This window comes from Puma concolor, chromosome A3 (assembly GCF_028749965.1).
Source record: "Puma concolor isolate L17-30 chromosome A3, mPumCon1.1.hap2, whole genome shotgun sequence".
NCBI classification, from domain to species: domain Eukaryota; kingdom Metazoa; phylum Chordata; class Mammalia; order Carnivora; family Felidae; genus Puma; species Puma concolor.
This window is the reverse complement of record NC_141669.1, coordinates 56,283,277-56,303,157: the sequence shown is the minus strand read 5'-3', so window position 1 is coordinate 56,303,157 and position 19,881 is coordinate 56,283,277. Positions and strand designations below refer to the sequence as shown.

At 37.2% G+C, this 19,881-nt stretch overlaps 1 long non-coding RNA gene across 7 annotated transcripts in view; it reads right to left on the bottom strand.

Moving 5' to 3' along the window:
* Window positions 1–19,881, bottom strand: part of LOC147582465 (uncharacterized) — a 529,319-nt gene that overhangs the window by 473,849 nt on the left and 35,589 nt on the right. The window lies entirely within an intron of this gene.

Sequence of the window (19,881 nt, the reverse complement as noted above, 5' to 3'; positions counted from 1 at the left end):
ATTTTGTAGAACAGAATGTTTCCCCAAATGTTACATCACTTAATCCCCACAATGGACATTGAGCTACATATTGTTGACCTCATCTTAAACTTGAAGAAAATGAGGCTGAGAGGTCACATGGCTAATCCAGACTTTCATAAGTAACAGCTCCAGAGATACCCCTACCCCAGAATTTCCTCTGTGTAAAGTTGCTTTGAATGTTGTGAGCATGCCTTCTTCATATGCTAGATATTTTTAAATCGTAAGTCAATGGCAAGCTTTCTTTCTTTAAAAAGAAAAAAAAATAGTGGTTTACTGTATTCTAAATCAGGGGTAAAAATGATGTCCCATTGAAAAACCACGACTGATTCTAACACATGCTCAATGGACCTGAAATGAGCTAAATCCAGGAAAGAAGCCATGATCTCTCCATTTAAACCAGGAGTTCCGTGTCCATCTCCGCTGTCAGAAATTTGAAGAATATCCACATTTTCCATGTGCTTTATCAATAGCTACCTCAATATTTCTAAACTATCTGTCACTATAGTGCCTAGGTAATTAGGCAGAGGTGCTCAGGCACTGTATTATTTGAACATCATTTCCATGGAGCAAAGTCAGCTTGTAACATTTGTCATCATTTTGATGGGTTTCCTATCACTTAAATAACTAAAGGGGAAAATTACAATTTCCTCTAAATTCATTTGTAGTTACTTTCACAAATACTTCTTGGCCACAATCATCATATTGAACATTGGCTATGTGTCAGCTAAATCCTTGGTGATTATTTCAGCACAATTGATGGTCCTAGTTAATTTCCCAGATGCTATTCTGAGATCTCTTTTTTCCAAGTAGTTTTTTAAATGTTGGAAATCACTTCCAAATACACTTCTTCTATTGGTTCTCTTTTTCAAGGAAATCAATTGACACGGTATGATCTTTGATGCATTATGTCTGATATACATGAAGAGAAAAAGCCTCTTGGATGATCTTAAACCACTGTGATTAGGTTTTTAGGTTTGACTTTTTGTATAACCACTAGAAAAGGAAATATGTATGACAATTTTAGGATGTTTAATCTAGAGCAGGGATTGGAAATTTATAAATCTACATCACCAAATAGTTTTATAAATAAAAACATTCTTAGCCATGCTCATTCATTTACATATTGTCTATAGTCATTTTCATCCTATAATGGCAGAGTCAAGTGCTATGACAGAGACCATATGGTACTCAAAGCTTAAATATTTACTAACGGGCCCTTTAAAGAAAAAGTTTGCAGACTCCAGATCTAGGAGTAACTTTGGTTTCTGGCAATAGTTTAAAAGAATCAAAAAAAAAAAAAAAAGTTTGTCTTAGCTGGCCTTCTTTTAGCCAGAAATCCAATATTTCCTCACATTTCAGGACTCATAATTGATGGTCATAGTGATGTCCTTGAAGTACTGAAAAGCCTTGAAGTACCTTCTGAATCAGCAAAGATTAAATCTCACTCACTGTGGTCTCTGTTATCTAGATTCATAGTCTTATAAGCGTTAAGCAACTCCAACATCATCTTTCACAAAAGAGCAGAAACCTCTTCTACTACATGCTTTCCATGTGGTATTTTAGTCTCTATTTACAGACCCAGTGAGAGGGGGAATACAACTTCACATGATACCCATACTATTTTGTAGCACCTCTGACTCTTACTCATGCTAAGTGTTTTTCAGCTCACATTGAGTTACTACCTTCCTGCCACTCACTTGCCCTATTCTAATATTGTAGCTGCTAGTAAATTATAAATGATAGATCTGTGACTTTTTATTAACCAGAATGCTAATTAAACAGAACACCCCATCCTTCCACTCTGCCTTATCAGAGTAGATAAAGTAGGTTCTGAGTAACAGGCACAGGTTTGGGACTCAGATACACCTGTGCTCAACTTCTGGCCTCACCATTAAAAATGATGTTTTTCTGAACATCAATCTCCTCATTTGCTAAATGGAAAAACAAGAGAATTTGAAAGATGGTATACAGAAGGTTCAGCATGTTGCCTAACACAAAAGAAGCTTTTATTACTAGTAGAAAGTAGCAGGCATTTTAAACACGCTACAGGAAAACATGCAAGTTTCAGAGAACTCTAAGCTGGGGGAAGCACTGGGGGCATCTTGGGAACTAAAAATAATCCTATATTTAAGACTTCATTTTAAAAAGCTAACATCGCCTCATGTTTGTCATAAATATTCCAGAACAAGAATTTATCTATCTAGTTCCCTATATGCCACTATGCAGAAATAGGGGTTTAGAGCTTGATTTTAGCTCATGAAGATCCCCAAAGAGTAAGCAGTGTAAACATCAGACATTCTAAATGTATACAAAGGAATATTTCAAGAAGTACATACACCTTTTCAATTCAGAAAAATAAATTATGCAAATTGCTAAACCAGTGAGGGCCAGATTAAGAGTGTCTGTCTCTTTTATTCAGCATTACTGTGTTTTGAGAGATCTAGCCATGTCTGTAGCATCCAATTTTAATATGGCAATTCTCTCCTATTCTAGCTTCTTCTGTTTAAGGCAACATATTGAATCTCTTGGGAGAAACTCACCCTGTATCTGCTCAATTGAAAACATGAGGGTGCACATTCTGAGCTACATATGCTCAGGTCCAAGTTTCCAAGGAAACAAGGGACTGCTCGTTTATCTGCAAAAATGAACTGATGAATCACTTTCAGCCTGTTACAAACCTTGATTATGAATCAAATTGCAGTGTAGAGTCTAAAAACTGTCAATGTCTTGTCATCTCTGCCTGGCCGACCCCTGACGCTCTGGAAGCTGGCAGCTGGGGGCAGGCATTAGCTGAGTTATCTCGCCACTACTTCCCTCTGAACTGTTAGTGAAATACTGTCACTGATAGCCAGATCCACACTGCACCTATGTGTGGATAGCCTTCAATTGTTTCTATCCATAAAGCCAGACAGGGCCATGTACATTCGGGATGTCCCAGACCAGCCATATGGGAGGTACTTCTATGGTCCTCCCAGCTCTGGCAAGGACTGCCAGCTCTCAGGTTCACACCCTGGACTAAGCAAAGAGCCACTGGACCCTCCACCTCCAAACCTTCACTGGCATTCAAACAGTGGTTGATAAGCATTTCTGAAATTCTTGAATATGAAACCTCCTGACCATTCTTTAGCATTTACTGGTCCAAGTACTTTAAAGGTGTTACTTTAATAATCACAACAAACTTTGAGGTAGATACCATTATTATCTTCATTCTCTAGAAACTGAGGCACAGACAGGGGAAGTGATTTCCCCCAAGGTCACATAGTTTGTAAATGATAAAACTGGGATTGGAACCCAAGCTGTGTCACTTCCAATTCATACCCTTAACAACTTATTCCATCTTGTAGAATACTGACCATTGTGTTTTTGTCTAAGTTTCAAATGAGTATTCCCATTCATTTATTCATTCATTCATTTATTGAGCAAATATGTACCAGACATCTATGCTAGGCCCTATGGCCATAATAGCAAACAAGAGAGACAGAGTCCCTCATGGAGCTTGCATCTTACAGAGGAAACAAATAATAAACAAGTAAGCAGGGGCGCCTGGGTGGTGCAGTCAGTTAAGCGTCCGACTTCAGCCAGGTCACGATCTCGCGGTCCGTGAGTTCGAGCCCCGCGTCAGGCTCTGGGCTGATGGCTCGGAGCCTGGAGCCTGTTTCCGATTCTGTGTCTCCCTCTCTCTCTGCCCCTCCCCCGTTCATGCTCTGTCTCTCTCTGTCCCAAAAATAAATAAACGTTGAAAAAAAAAATTTAAAAAAAAAAAAAAAAACAAGTAAGCAAATACAAACCAGATAGGAACTGTAATATGATGGCAAAAAATGAAATCAACACTGCAGTTTGGGATGATGACATTGGAAAAGACCATGGCATAATGAAGGTACAGAAAGGAGACAAGATGAAGCAGAAGCAGAAATGGCTAGATCATCCTGGACCTCAGACAGCAGACTGGATTTTATTTTAGGTGGAGTAACAAATTATTGAAGAGTTTTCATCATAATTGAGGTACAATTGTCCTCCCTTCCTATTGCAAAGAAACTATATAGATAGGTATAAAATACACCTGTGCATCAGAGGTAGAAAAACACATTCACTCCCAGCCCCAATTACATTTTTCTGGAATGACTTTAATCACATACACTGAACATTTTTCAGTGTTCTTAAAAGACTAAATTAGCTTTCCTATTATTTATTTACTTGTGGTTAAGGAGAAAGTACACTGAGTAAGAGTAAGAAAGTATGCTAACGTGAAGGAGTGTCACTGCTCAACAGGCAGAGAAAAACAAATTTAAAAGGACCTGTTGAATAGGCACCAGGCTAACGTGAGTATCCATGAGTAGACGAAGTATGGACCCTTCAGTCTATTACCCTCTAAAGAAATGAACCCACCTCTATGGACAGTCTCTAGGCTCCAAGGGATAAGGCCTTGCTTTGTTTCACATCTGTATGCCTGTGTCTGGCATAGTATTTTATTTAGCATAGGTTTGCCGAAATATCTGTAGATGGAAGGAAGAGAGAAAGGAAGCAGAAAGACAAAAAGAGAGAGGGAGGGAGGAAAGGAGGAAGGCAAAAAGGAAATAGCACTCTTGGTTATGGGCTGACATCTTTACCTCTTGGTTTTGCATCTTCTTGACTGTTTCTTTATTCTCAGCACTCCCTAACCCATCTTCCTGGGATTTAAAAAAAAAAAAAAAAAATCCAGCATGACACTTCCAAAAGATTAATATTTTCATTTCAACATTTCTGAAAGTATTTCAACGAAATTGCTTTCAAATGGTTTATTTTATATTAGATCATTGAGAGATAGATTAATGTCATAAACGTAGGTACTAGCAAGCAATATTTTTGTCTCCTATGTGCACATACGGTATATTTCATAACCTCTGATAACTTAAAGTCACTAATTTAAGTCAAATTAGGGAATGGGCAGTATAATAATTGCTATATTTCTGCTCCTTCTTGATAACAAATGAGGCTTTTTTTCTCCACCAGTTTATAATAGTGTGCTTTTTCTTTGGCTAAGATATAATAGCACTGCTCTACACGAACAAAAATATTTTTACTGGCTATGTTATTACTGAGAAATGCATTGGGAAAATGTAAAAATATTTCACCTTTATGTTGAAGAAAATAAACACAGTGGATTAAATAAAATTTTCACAGCTGTTGACACGTGCCATATGTAACACTTGGTAAACGTCAAAGAGACTTTGGCTCCTTCTGAGAATCAGAGACTAGAATTGGTGGGGACCTTAGATATTTATTGATCCACTACCCAAACCCACCTCAGCACTTTGGGAAAATGAGACCTAAAGATGTTGATGGACAATCCAAAGTTTATGTAATTAATTGAAGAACCAGGACTGTTAGACTTGTTACCTGAGCTCCAGCCCGCACTGATCCCACTACACAATGCTGCACCCTGATGCTTCACTGCACACTACTGGAAGTCAGCATTAGGAAAAAGAAAGATCAATTTTGGCTCTAAAATCAGACCAATCAGACTTCACATCCTGACTCAGACTCTGACTACCTCTTTGAGCCCATGCAACATATTTTAACCTATGCAAGCCTGAGCTTTTCCATTAAGAAAAAAGAGATTTAATAGTGCCAACCTCAAATATTTGTTCAAATGTCAAGTGAAACAGTTAAAGTACTGGCACATTTTAAGTGCTAAATAAATCTTATCTATTACTACCAATATTATTAGCATTATAATTTATTATTATTATTTAAACATGTTACACATGAAACAGTTCTGCTGATAATTTTTAAACACATTCGTTTGCTAAAATGGAACTCTAAGTTCTTATGTACAGACATAAAACTCTGCTCAGAAAGTGTCTAAGTTAATTGGCTCTAATGATCCAAATATTAAGCATCCTTCTTAACAATTCCACCAATTCAAATAAATTGAGAAAGTTGGTACTAAGGCAGTACACTGTAGAAGATGAACCAGAGCTGACCCTTGCCTCCAGAAACCGTCAAATCAACGGCGGGGTCAGGGGGAACACAAAGAGCAACAAGGCTTATAAAAGACCAAATGTGCTGTGTATGGTATAAGAGAAGTGACAAAGAGGGGCTTTGGGAACAGAGCAGGAGGAAGGAATTCAGGCTGAGAAAGCAAGAAAAACTTCGTGGAAGAGACAGTGTTTGATCCGAGCCTTAAAAGCATGTGGAAATTAGAGGAAATGATGTGGTCAAAGAACAAGCTACAGGTCTCCTGTGTTCCAGGCATCTGCAAGCTGCGTTTCCCAGGATTACATAAAAGCCCATGTTCCTCAGAAACACACAGGATATTGGAAAATGCTGAAGAGTACAAGGACTGAGTCACAGTGTGTGGGGGAGGTAGAAAGATTGGAGGGGGAGTGAAAAATTAGGCTGGAAAACTGGGTTTGTGCCTGAAGAGCATCATGGTGAGACATGTAGACCTTAGAATGACAGCCCATTATGCATCCCAGTTCTGCCTCTCAGAGTCATATGAGCTTGGCAGATTGCTTAAGCTCTCTGTACTCCAGTTTCCTCATTTATAACATGACAATAAGAGTAGTGTCCACTTCATAGGGTGGTTATGACAATTACATGAGTTACTACCCATAAAGCATCAAGACCAGTGTCTGAAATAGAGTTTGGTCACTGTTAGATCATCATGACTATCATTATTGCCATCACTGTCATCATCATCATTACCACTGGGGATATTTATATACCATATTGGAGACTGAAGATCTACAGGTAATCATCTAAAGATGCATCCTGGTCAAAGCACTACTTTATGAAAATGACTTTGGTGGGCTGCATACACTTAGTTATTTGACCTAAAAATTGTGTATGACTCTTATTTATTACAAGAAGTATGGAAAATCTGGGTTGCAGAAAAGAAAGATCAATTTTCCTGGTAAATTAAAGAGCTATATTATAGCCCAATACAAATTTTGTTTGCATTGTTTGCTTTTTTTAAACTATGAAAGTAGTAAATAAATGCATTTTGGTTATAAAAATATAACCAGTATAGAAGTGAATAAACAGTGAAAGTTCCTTCTCATCCCGTCTCCCAGCTCCCATGATCACCCCTATCTCTGATGTTAAGTATTTAGACTGTAGATGTTAAATACCTAGTATTTAGGTATTCCAAGCTTGTTTCTACACATTTATAAGTATACATAACCTTTAAGCTTTTTAAAACCATACAGTTTTCAATTTTCCTTTAATTCAACAGTATGTTTAAAGACCTTCATATGTAATACAATAAATCTGTCTTATCCCTTTCAACTGCTGCATAGTTTTCCAAATGTCATTTCTTACCTTATTTCATTAATCATTCTGTTCATGAACACTCAGGTTACTTCCTGGTTTTTACTTTTATAAACAAGGCTACAGTATACTATTCTACATATATTATTGTGTACATACATGCTCAAATATCTCTAGAGGACAGACACTCATAAGGGAAATTGCTGATTCAAAGAACATTTTCTTAAATTTGGAGAGATTCTGTCATAGTGGTCTCTGGAAAGTTGGTACCAATTTACATAACCATCAAAAATGAGTGAGAATTTTTTAATAACTCAAGTTTTAAAATAATCAAGTTCAAATTCCAGACTAATGGCATAATTAATTTATTATTCTATATCAATAGTTCTTAAATTTTTTGGAGTCACACGTCCCTTTGAGAATCTGATAAAAGTTATGGATTTGTTCCAAAGAAGAGAGTGCATAGACACAAATATACTGAACTTTGATATTTCAGTGGATGTTTCATACTCTAAGCTCAACCCAGGATGAAGAACCTCTATTCTGGATAAATCAAAAGTTATGCATTTGTGGGTGTGATGAGTGAACACTGCATCCAGACCTGGATATCTATGGGTACCTCTCTGAGAACCTTTCTTTAGATCCTCTTTTTCTACCTCAAGTAGATGGCATGAGACTGGGTAAAACAGTTGTCTCTTTACTGCACTTCCATCTGACAGTGAAAAATCTGCTTTCATGTTCATTTTATTCAAGTGGTTTCGTTCTTCAGCCTTCAGTGAATGTGTTTGTATCTGTGTGTGTATGTGTGTGTTTGTTCGTGCGCCCCTGTTCACGTTGATTCTTTGCAGCAAGTTAACATGGAACCAGGCTGACTGGGTTCAAACTTCTGATTCTGACACTAACTAGCTGTGTGACCTTGGGGGAAGTCATTTAACCATATAGGCCACTACTGGCCAATAAAACTTACTGCAGTGATTGCAATGGTCTATAATCTGTGCTGTCCAATACATTCATCCCCAGACATATGAAACTATTGGTCACTCTAAATGTGACTATTATTGAGGAATAAAACTTTTAATCTTTTATTTAATTCAAATTAAAATCAACACATATGGCTAGTGGCTGCTATATTAGTGCTAATCAGTGCTAATCTGTAGTCTTTGTTTTTTTCTTGTCTGCCAAAAAGGGATAATAGTAGTTCCTACCTTGTAGGAATATTGTGAGGCATAAATAAATTAAATACATAAAGTACTTAGGGCAGCACCTGGTACATAAGTATTTGTAGTTACTGTTACTGAGTACTAATTATATACAAAGTGCCATTTTAACATTATTACTATTGGGGGAAAATAGATATATGGCTCTCACCCTCAAGAAATTTGAAATCTGATGGAAGAGACAACACGTGTGTACGTGTGTGTTTGTGTGTGTGTGTGTGTGTGTGTGTGTGTGTGTGTGTGTGTGTATGTGTGTGTGTACATACGGGGTGGTGAGAGGAGAGAGAGAGAGGCACAGTAACTCAAATGTTAAGTGATATTTCAAGTCAAACACCTGTGCTGTTGTGCCTAAATAGTAAAAGATAATACACTGAATCCCTGTGTGGAAGCATTGTGAATTGAACTATTGAACCAAGATTTGAACTATGTGTAAGAGTTTTAGTCAGAAGGTGAGAAACAAAGTTCCAAAACTAAAGCAGGAAAAGGAGATGATAAAAGTTCATCAGAGAATGCAGAGTAGGCCTGTGCAGCAGGAAGGTTAATCAAGACATCTAATGAGCAGTAAAATTGGGCGGTACAACCAGAGGCAGATAACCAGAAGTCTTCTATGGAAGATTAAAGAGATTAAAAATTTATTCATTGGACACAAGAAAAACATTTGAAGGTTTGAGGGTAGGCATAGAAGTTTCTGGCATCAACTAGCAGGAGAAAGGTTGACTTCAGACAACCAGAGGATATGTCAGGCAACAGAAGGGCCAGAGGCTGGCAACCGGTGTTTACTTGTCATGAGGATCACCCCCAGATTTCTTCCCATATAGTCTTTCTTCATTCCTCCTGTCAGATATAAAATTCTTTTGCCTGCAATCGTCCTTCAAGCTTCCACAAAGGCCTTACTCTATTATCTCCACTCTCAGGGACAGACCTTTTTAATGCTTTGCTATTCCTGCTGTTGTTCTGAATATCAAAGTAATAAGAACTCATTGCAGAAAATTTTAAAGTACTGAAAAAGTTAAAAATGCAGAAGAAAATACAAACTCCCACCACCAACACCAATTATGCCTTCAGTCTGGTCATTTCATGACTTACAAAATTCTTCTTGCATTTCTAATGCGTTTTTTTCCCAAAGTGCTGGGACAACGACTGTGCCTTTTACAACATGCCCCAAATCTGACACAAGTTTAGTAAGTGTTCTTCCACTGAACAAACAATGGGTAGAAAGTTTCTAGGAATTTTATATGCCACAACTTACTTAAAATCATGGCAATTCCACTCTACAATGAATCACTCTGAGAAACCTAGACCTAACTGCAAACACGTTATCATTTCTTCCTCAAAGTCTAAATTATGGCATTGAGGAGGGCACCTGTTGGGATGAGCACTGGGTGTTGTATGGAAGCCAATTTGACAATAAATTTCATATAAAAAATGGGAAAGAAAAAAATAGTTTTAAAATAAATAAACAAAATTAATTATGCCAAAAATTGGCAAATAAATACATAAAAAGGCGAATGATGATATCCACACCCTTTTATTCATACTTTACTCATGCCAACTAATGAAACCAGTGTCCAAGTGACTTACAGTATACCTCAGTGCTGACAAACACACCCTCTCTATGGACAGGCGTACACACTCTGTTGAGTTTGATTACTGATGGCCATTAAAAATCATTCAACTAGGGGCACCTGGGTGGCTCAGTTGACTAAGCATCCGGCTCTTGATTTCAGCTCAGGTCATAATCTCAAAGTTCATGGGATCCAGCCCTACATCAGGCTCCACGCTGACAGTGCAGAGCCTGCTTGAGATTCTCTCTCTCCCTCTCTGGCCCTCCCCTGCTCGTGTGCTCTCTCTCTCTCTCAAAGTAAATAAATAAAACTTAAAAAAAAAAATCACTGAACTAGACAGGTCCCCCAAGATGAGAAAGATCACTAATAACTATAGACCCATGGCACTGAACTCAAACCCAAGATTTTGCCTATTTCATTCAGGTCAAAATCACTAGAGGATTAGGTCCTGCATTCTTGGTCACAGATTCAAGGTTACAAGTCTGGTTTTGCCCATAGGTTTTAGTCATCCCATAAAATTGGGATGGATTTGGAAGCACTTTGCCCTATCACAACTTTCAATCAGCAGGCTTACCTACACCTCCAGTAAGTTTGTGATGACTCTCAAGAGGGCAGCTAATAAACAAGATAAAATCTCCCTTTTGTAATATTCAATGGGTAATGTAGTTGAAGCATGGTGTGGCATATTAATAAGAGTCATTTTATTCATTATAAAGATATACCAGATTGTCACAGCAAACATTAAATATGATAAAATCAATAAACCGAAGGGTTTTTTTAATATCTTTTTTGCAGTGAGCTTCAACATCTGTAATTAAATAAAATTTTTTTTTAATATCTCTTGGATAGGAAGAACACAATTTATGTTTCTAATTCAAACCAAAGAGCTAATTACCAATGCATGCCTGAATTTAGTGCACTATATTATTATATGGGATCACATATACCACGATACACACACACACACACACACACACACACACACACACACACACACACACAAACACACGTAATTGCAGAATATATTTAATTTACTTAAATTGGCCTTGTTCTATTTTTTTTTTAATTTTTTAACATTTATTTATTTTTGAGACACATAGAGACAGAGCATGAGCAGGTGAGGGTCAGAGAGAGAGGGAGACACAGAATCTGAAACAGGCTCCAGGCTCTGAGCTGTCAGCCCAGAGCCCGATGCGGGGCTCGAACTCACAGACCGCGAGATCATGACCTGAGCCGAAGTTGGACGCCCAATCGACTGAGCCACCCAGGCGCCCCGGCCTTGTTCTATTTAAAGAGGTTTTTTTTTTGCTTTTGCATTTTAATTCTATTTTCATCTCTGACATTTTGTAGGTTCTCTCTTTTTTTTAGTGTTTTATTTATTTTTGAGAGACAGAGAGGCAGAGTGCAAGTGGGGGAGGAGCAGAGAGAGGGGGAGACACAGAATCTGAAGCAGACTCCAGGCTCTGAGCTGTCAGCACAGAGCCCAACGCAGGGCTCAAAGTCACGGACCACGAGATCATGACCTGAGATGAAGTCAGACTCTTAACCGACTGAACCACCCAGGCATCCCTCTTCTCTTTCTTCTACTTTCAACTTCTTGACCTACAATGATTCCCTATTTCTCCATGTGCAACCCTTTATAACATTTTTCTGATTGATTCTTAAGGCTCCCAAGTAACCTAACTACAACTCTGTTTCCAAACTGATTTTCCATTTTTCCCAACATGCAACCTGCTGCAGAAAAGGCTCTCTTACCTTTCACCTTTTTAGTGCCTTTAGGACATAGGAGCTTTCTCTTCTCAAAGCTCCCTTTTTCCATAGACCCATCCTCACCCCATTAATCACTTCATAGGCTTTCATTTTCTTGTTTTGCTTTTTTTGAGATTTAACTCACAAACCACACAATTCACTGGTTTTTACTATATATCACAAAAGTTGTACAACCATCATCACTCTCTAATTCCAGGACATTTTTTTCATTCCAAAAAGAATCTCCATACTTATAAGCAATCACTCCTTAATCTTCCCTCCTCCCAGCCCCTGTAGACCATCAATCTACTTTCTGCCTGTAAGGATTTGCCTACTGGGGAAATTAATATGAACAGAATCATACAATACGTCACCTTTTGTATCTGGCTTCTTTCACTTAGCATGTTTTCAAGGTTCATCCATGTTATAGCATAAATGTACTTCATTCCCTTTTATGGCTCAATAATACTCCACTGTATAGAAATACCACATTTTGTTTAACCATTCATCAGTTGATGGACATTTGGGTTGTTCCCATTTTTTGAATATTAGGAATAATGGGATCAACATTCACAAAGAAGATATTGCATGGACATATGTTTTAATTCTTTTTGGCATATACATAGGAGTGAAGAGGATTATATGGTAGCTTAAACACAGTTACTTTCTAAGGAACTACCAAGCTGTTTTCCAAAGAGGCTGCACTATTTTACATTCCCACTAGCAATGCATGAAGATTCCAATTTCTCTACATACTTGTCAACATATGTTAATATTTATCTTTCTGCTTGTAGCTATCCTGGTGGGTATGAAGTAGTATTTCATCATGCTTTTGATTTTCATTTCCCTAATGACTAATCATGTTGAGTATCTTTTGATACACTTATTTAAGCATTTGCATAACATCTTTGGAGAAATGTCTATTCAGTACTTTGCCCATTTTTAAATTGGGTTATCTTTCTTCTTATTGCTCAGCTATAAGAGTTCTTATGTATTCTGTATAATAAACCCTTATCAGATGTATGTTTTACAAATATTTTCTCCCATTCTGGTGTGGTGTTTTTCACTTTCTTGATAGCATCTCTTGAAAAGTTTTTAGTTTGGTGAAGTGCCATGTATCTATTTTTTCTTAGGTTGCTTGTGCTTTTGGTATTTTAACTAAGAAACAGTGGCCTAATCCAGGGTTACAAACATTTATACCTGTATTTTTCTAAGAATTTTATAGTTTCCGTTGTTAAATTTAGGGCCTTGATTTATTTTCAACTAATTTTTATATATGGTGTGAGGTTGGGGTCTAACTTCATTCTTTTGCACGTTGATCCAGTTGTCCTAATACCATTTGCTGAAACAACTATTTTCCCCCATCTTGTCATCCCTGTAGAAAATCAACTGACCATAAATGTTTATTTCTGGTCTCTCAATTCTGTTCTACTGATCTATTTGTTTATTCTTAATATCACATAGTCTTGATTATTGTAAGCCTTGTAGTAAGTTTTTAAATTGTGAATATTAGTACTCCAACTTTGGCTCTTTTAATTACATCTTTGGCTATTTAGTTGTGAACTGTGAGTATAAGTTTTGCAACAAATTTTTTTGGCTATTCTGGATCTTTTATGTTTTCATATGAATTTTAGGATCAGTACATCAGTTTCTTCAAAAATGCCAACTGGGATTTTGATAGGGATTGAATCTGTAGTCCAATTTGAGGATTATTGTCATCTTATTAAGTCATATAATCCATCCACATTGATGTATTCATTTATTTAGGCCCTTTTAATTTCTTTCAGCAATGTCTTACAGTTTCCAATATACAAGTCTTGTATTTATTTTTTAAAAATTATCATGGACTCTACTTTTGAATCTACAATTCAAGTGTAAGCTTTTCCACGGAAAGAACTATATCTTCTATTCCTTCTCAACCCATTGTGCAATCATTAGTTCTTACACTAATTTTTTTAACTCAGAATAAATACATTCCACCAAAACTAACAGCTTCTAAAATATGGCATTCTATACCCTGAACTTCATATGCTTCCCTATTTCCATGTCTCTGCTTACTCTTCTTCTATTTAAAATGACTTGTCTCTTCATCTTGTCTAGCCATCTCTCTAGTTCTGTATCTTTGCCTATAACTTCCAAATTAAAATAGTTCAACTTGTGTGTGTTGCATAAATCTGAATAGCATTCTAACGTCTGGATCACTGATCAGTAAATCAGCTTTTTTTTAAGTCTTAACTTTTATTTTATGTTATGCATTTTGTTCAAAAATAGGTGGAAAGACTGCTAAATATAATTTTAAAGTTGCTTCCCTTTCATCCTCCCCCCCCCAAATATGTTTATTATGTACATTTGGAGAATAGTTTAAAGCAGGGGTTGGCAGAATTTTTTTCTATAAAGGGTCAGGTAGCAAATATTTTAGACTTTGTGGACTATATGATCTCTTTTGTATCTACTCAACTCTGTCATTGTAGCTGTACTTTAGTATGTCAAGTAGACATAGACAATATGTAATTGAATGTCTATAGCAATGGTCCAAAAAAACTATTTACAGAAACATATGACAGGCCAGATTTTGCTCTGGGGCTGTACTTTGTCAACCTCTGGGTTAAACCATGAAGAACCTTGGCCCAGCACATTTACTCACTTGTATTAGGAATTTTATATAACGGTGCTATCAATGTATTATTTCCCCCTATAGAGTAATATGAGTAGAGTTATAAACCCTGTCATGGAAAATATGTTCAAGTAAAATTTCAAGTAATTTTTTTTAGAAACAGAGTAGGGATGTTATGGTACACAACAGAAAATAAAAATGCTTAAGTTGCTTATTATACCAAAAGTCTTCCATTTGGGATATAAACCAGGAACAAAAAATGAGAGCTCTCCGATCTCTTTTCCACTTGGCAGAACAATACAAATGACAAAGAAGGTCATTCCCTTCTTTAGAATAAAGATCAAAGCAAGAATTCATTTTTAGTATCAACTTTTATAAACTGATATCAAAAGTTATTCTAAGATGTTATGATGTTTTATTTTGTGTTTTTTAAAAGGCTGTTTTTTGTGTGTAAATTTTCCTTTTCAAAATGGCACTTTCCATGTCCCCAAACGATGGACGGCACAGAAGATTTCACCAGTTCACAGGATTTAGTGGCTAAGGGGGAGACACACAAACTGAGACTATGACACTGGAGAGGAAATCTATGGGATGACTGGCAGGACCTAAACCAATGACCTGACAAATAAATGCTTTATAGGGAACTCAACAAGACTAAGGCCCTCAAGGGCAGGGCCCCCATCTACATCATTCCATGTCCTTGCACCTAGCATAGCTCCTGTTGTGCAGTAAGCACCCTATGCATGTTTGGTAAACTAGACCAAACCCCAGTTTTCACATTTAGTATGTCAACACATATTGAAGTTCTCCTGAGTGAAAGCTCTCTTCAAGGCCTGATGAAAAAATAAAAAGGAAATGTCTTTAGTCAAAGGAAATCAAAATCCAAGAGTACAAAATAGAACAACACCAGGAGAACACCTCACACTACTAGATAAATATACTAGCTTTCCTAATAACAATTACAAGTTCTGAATGATTCTTCTACAGATTTTAAGGCACTGGTACATACAGTTCTTTATATTCTCAAGAAACTATGAAAAAAGTCTAATATTATTGAACCCATGGGACACATTAATTCCAAACCTGGGATGAGAATTTGCATGCTTTTTTCTTTCTATGTCTCTGCTTCTTTTTTTGTGGCTGGCCTATTACAAATTCTTCTAGTTTAGTCAAGACTAACTTTATCCACCTAAACAAATGCTCTCTGATTTTTTCTGTGTTCTAGTTTAAATAAGTATTCTATTCCTTTACACAAATATTTAGATCCAGGAGTGAGGGATATATGGAAGACACTGCAGAAATGTTTTCAGAATATCTTCTAAATGATGTACCTGGCTCCTTGCTCTGAAAGCCCTCCATTCTTCATCAAATTAAGTCACCTGGCATGCACCTACTATCATAAATTCATTGTAGACTACGAGATAGACCTTGTTTCTCCATAGAATAAATTTGAACCCTGGATCCTAATCAATAAGTCATCAAATCCATTGTCTCTGGTTCTCCTTGCCTTCAAATTGCTATTTCTATAATACAGGTCTTGGATAGTTTGAAGGGTGCCCCCCTACAATGACTCCAAGAAGTAGTAAATCGTAGTGGTTATAAACATGAATTCAGGAGCCAGATCATCTGGGTTTGAATTCTGGTGTCAATGCATACTAACTATCTAACTGGCCAAGTTTCTTGACCTCTCTGAGCCTCAGATTCTTCATCTGTAAAACGAAGATAATAATAATATCAGCCTCACAGAGGTATGGTAAGGATTAAATAAGTTACTATATATAAAATTCTTTAAAAAGAACCTGGCATACAATAAATCCTTTTTATACATATGCTATTACCAGCAATTCTAAATTTACTTGCCAGTCATGTTTTATGAAGACCTCATCAAATTTTTGAGATTGATCAGGAACAAGTTCATCCCTATTACCTGCATCAAGAATGACAGACAGTTTAAGTTCCCACTAAGAAAAAAAAGACATTCAAATTTTCATACAAGGATTGAAACTGTAATATACAACTTTTGCTCTTAAATATAACCTATTCTCAATATCTTCTATTTTCCATTTCCCCTTCAGTTCCACATATATTTCACATGTATTTTAAGATTTAATTTTAACTTCCTTAAAATATAATTGTCAAGGATACAACTGAATAAGGATGCCAGGCATACTTTTGCAATTTTCCTTCAAGTATTTTATCGCATTAACCTTTTTTTTTTTTTTTTTTGCTTTTTGCTTCTGGGAAGACCTCACATGGATACAGGTTTTAGAAAATGGAGTCCATCTCTATTTGTGGTTCTTCATTTCTGTCACTTGAATTTATGCAGCAAGTTTTGTTAGTAAATATCTTCTTCCTTAATTTTTCCACTTACACTCACTGCGTCCTGGGAGCAGTAGCAGTATTTCTCTTTAGAATCCTTTTATTTTTTCAGGGTTGAGCTGAATCACATGATGAAGAGAAGGGAATAGTGCCATAGAAAATACAGATGGCTCGCACCAGTGTGACAGTATTTTCATTAGCAACGGTAATTGCAGGACAATTTTTAAATCTTTTTACAGACGACATTATTACTTTAAAAGGAAATCAAAGAAAACCTTGGTGATTTTATTAAAATTTTCATGCCAGTCCTTTATACCTTGTAAAATATTATAATATTTATAATATAACACATGATATACTTTCTTTTTTAGACATGTTACTCAACCTGATGTCAGAAAGCTTCGGCAGGACGTAATTTTTGAAATCAAAGCTTATGGGAAATGTTAGCAATTTCCAGTGACCTAATATTACCAAAAAAAACAAAAAAAAAACAGAAAAAAAAAAACCAGCATAAATGCGTGTCTTGGAGGTAAGTGAATGCTGGTGTAGGCCTTGTAAGTTAAAAGCAACATTTTATAATCTTGGCAAGATGTAATGGGTAGTCAAAGTAATGAAGCTAACCCAGGCGTAATGATTAATCTCTGTGTGAGTCACGACCCCGGCAGCTGCATTCTAAATGAACTGTAATCTATATAATGCATTCTCAGGAAGACCAGACAACAAGAAGTTGCATCCGTCCATAGTTCAGATGGCCAGACTGCATGTAGAAGAATACACAGCTTCTGGCCTAGAAGAGCAGAGGTCTAAATTGAGCAATATTCATAAGAGGACAGTGAGGTATCATAGATATTTACTGGCTCCAGTTTGTAAAAAAACAGAATGTGGCATTAACCCTTACCTGCTTCGGGTAACTAGTTGTAAGCTGGGCTATGTAATAAAGGCTCCATAGGAGAGATAAAACTGAGCAGGACCTTGTAAGATGGGTTGTAACGGAAAGGCCATTCCAGGTGAAAGATACAACATGAACAAAGCTATAGTGATAGGAATTCACAAGGTGTTTTTGAGGCAAAGTGACCATCCCTGACAGCTGGAAGGTGAGAATTGATGTTATGAATGCTAGATGATAAAAATGTGAAGTTTAGCCCATGAGTGAAACATTTTGACAATCTTCTTTTAGAAAGAAGATTTGGCTTTGCCAAAGCCAAGATTTTGGCTTTGCCAAAAGCCTGTTGTAACTAACCAGTGGTGTAACTAACCAGTGCATTATCTTTTGGAGGGGACTGGGTGTTGGCATTGAGCCTCACCATTTTGACAGATAATTTTTAGAATACACAGATGGATAATCTGGAGAGTGGTTCAGGAAACTTATCAGAGGGGATATTTTTCAGGTGCAAAATAGAACGGCCATCTCATAATGACTGGATTGAATATGTTTTGTAACAAAGACTAAAAGCATTTGCCATGGAATGGGCACACACTTGATGATAAGAACCACAGAAGTTAATCCTGGTGCTGCCAATGCCTGCTACAGGACCCCTTTTCTGGGCTGCAGTTATCTGTAAAAGGAGAACATTGGACCAGAAGATCCCTATGAACTCACGTTTGAATATTTGCACATGATGCTTTAGCTCAAGGATTTTATTAAATGATCTTGTGCCTTTGTTGGTCAGGGGCAATCATTCTGACAAACACATGTGAAAAATGCTCTCATTTCCTATGCACATTTATACACTTTTATTTTCTAAGAACATATAACTGCAAAAATAACACACAGCCTCAGCACGCAAGCCTCACAGCCTGCTAGAAAAGATGTAAATGATGGTAGTAACCAAGGAATTTATAGGTATAGACTCAATCCTTCCTATCCTACAGATGAAGAAGCCAAGTCACAGAAAGGTTATATAATTTGCTTAAAATTGCAAAGGTAGTCAATGACAGAGCTAGGTTTGGAAGGTAGGCAGCGGGTTCTGGGGCCTGTACTCTTATACCCTTGTGTAAGTACTACCTCTCTAACAGAACTCGGTCATTATAACCCAATGCGAATGACACGTGTGGTGGAGCTGTGCTCAGGCTAGTATGAGAACCCGGAGATAAGGTCTTGGATGAGGCTCTCTCTTAAGGGAACTGGTGATAAGAGGCCTTGGTCCCAGTGAGTAGCGGTAGTCACTGTTGTGAGGTTCTCTCTAGAAGTTGTTCAACGCCATAACCTTGATAGAAATGTGCTTGCATATGAGAGGCCTGACTTCATTTAGAACCAGATTGTCTCCAGGCCCACTAAATCTATACAAAATTTCCCCCTTGGCCCTTCCAAGTATTAATGGCTGATGTCAACAGACACATTCTATCTCTTTATTTCCTGCCTTCATCCCCTTCCTCAATATCTGCCCCAGCTAAGCTTGGGAAGGGAAGCGAACAAATAGACGCAGCTAGTCTGTCTCCTAAAATCAAACCTAACACATCTGGGTTTTGCTTTCATTGAAAACCCAAGAACTCTTTGGTTTCCTGCACATCTTCACCTTGAAGATCCAGGAAAAAAGAATCAGGACTGAGTGAGTGGTCAGGGAATCACAATTTCAACCAAGGACTCCTTCCCAAAATATTAATTCATTCTCTCTAATGCTTTCACGGCGCTCTAAATTCATCCTAAGACACGTCAGCTGTTCCTCAAGCTGATTGAGGTGCATGTCATTAGAGACTCGGTTAAAAGCCCCAAGTACTTCTCACTCTGACCAGGGTGTCAGAGGTAAAAAGTCCATGAGGGTTTTATAGCTGATCCAGCCAAGCCTCTCCACACCCCACGCACCCTCCAGATGGCAAGTTGTCTGCATGTAAGTCACTGTTAGAAGATGTTCAAATGCTTATTGCAAAGATGACATACTTTCCTTGCAGCTCATTTTACTAAATTAAAAACATTAAACATAAGTGTCTCTTGAGGTGCCTTTTTCCCCTTCAAAAATTATTTCTCTGAATTAAAATGTGTTTATACAATTTCAGATCAGAATTAAGCAATCCCTTCTTTTTTTCACCTGCCAGTGGATGTCTGAGTGCACAGACAGCCATTCTGAGAGCAGGAGGTCCCCAGAGTTACTAGTGTAATTCTTTTTACTCTGGGGTGCTCAAGCACAGAATTGCCTACAATCAATTT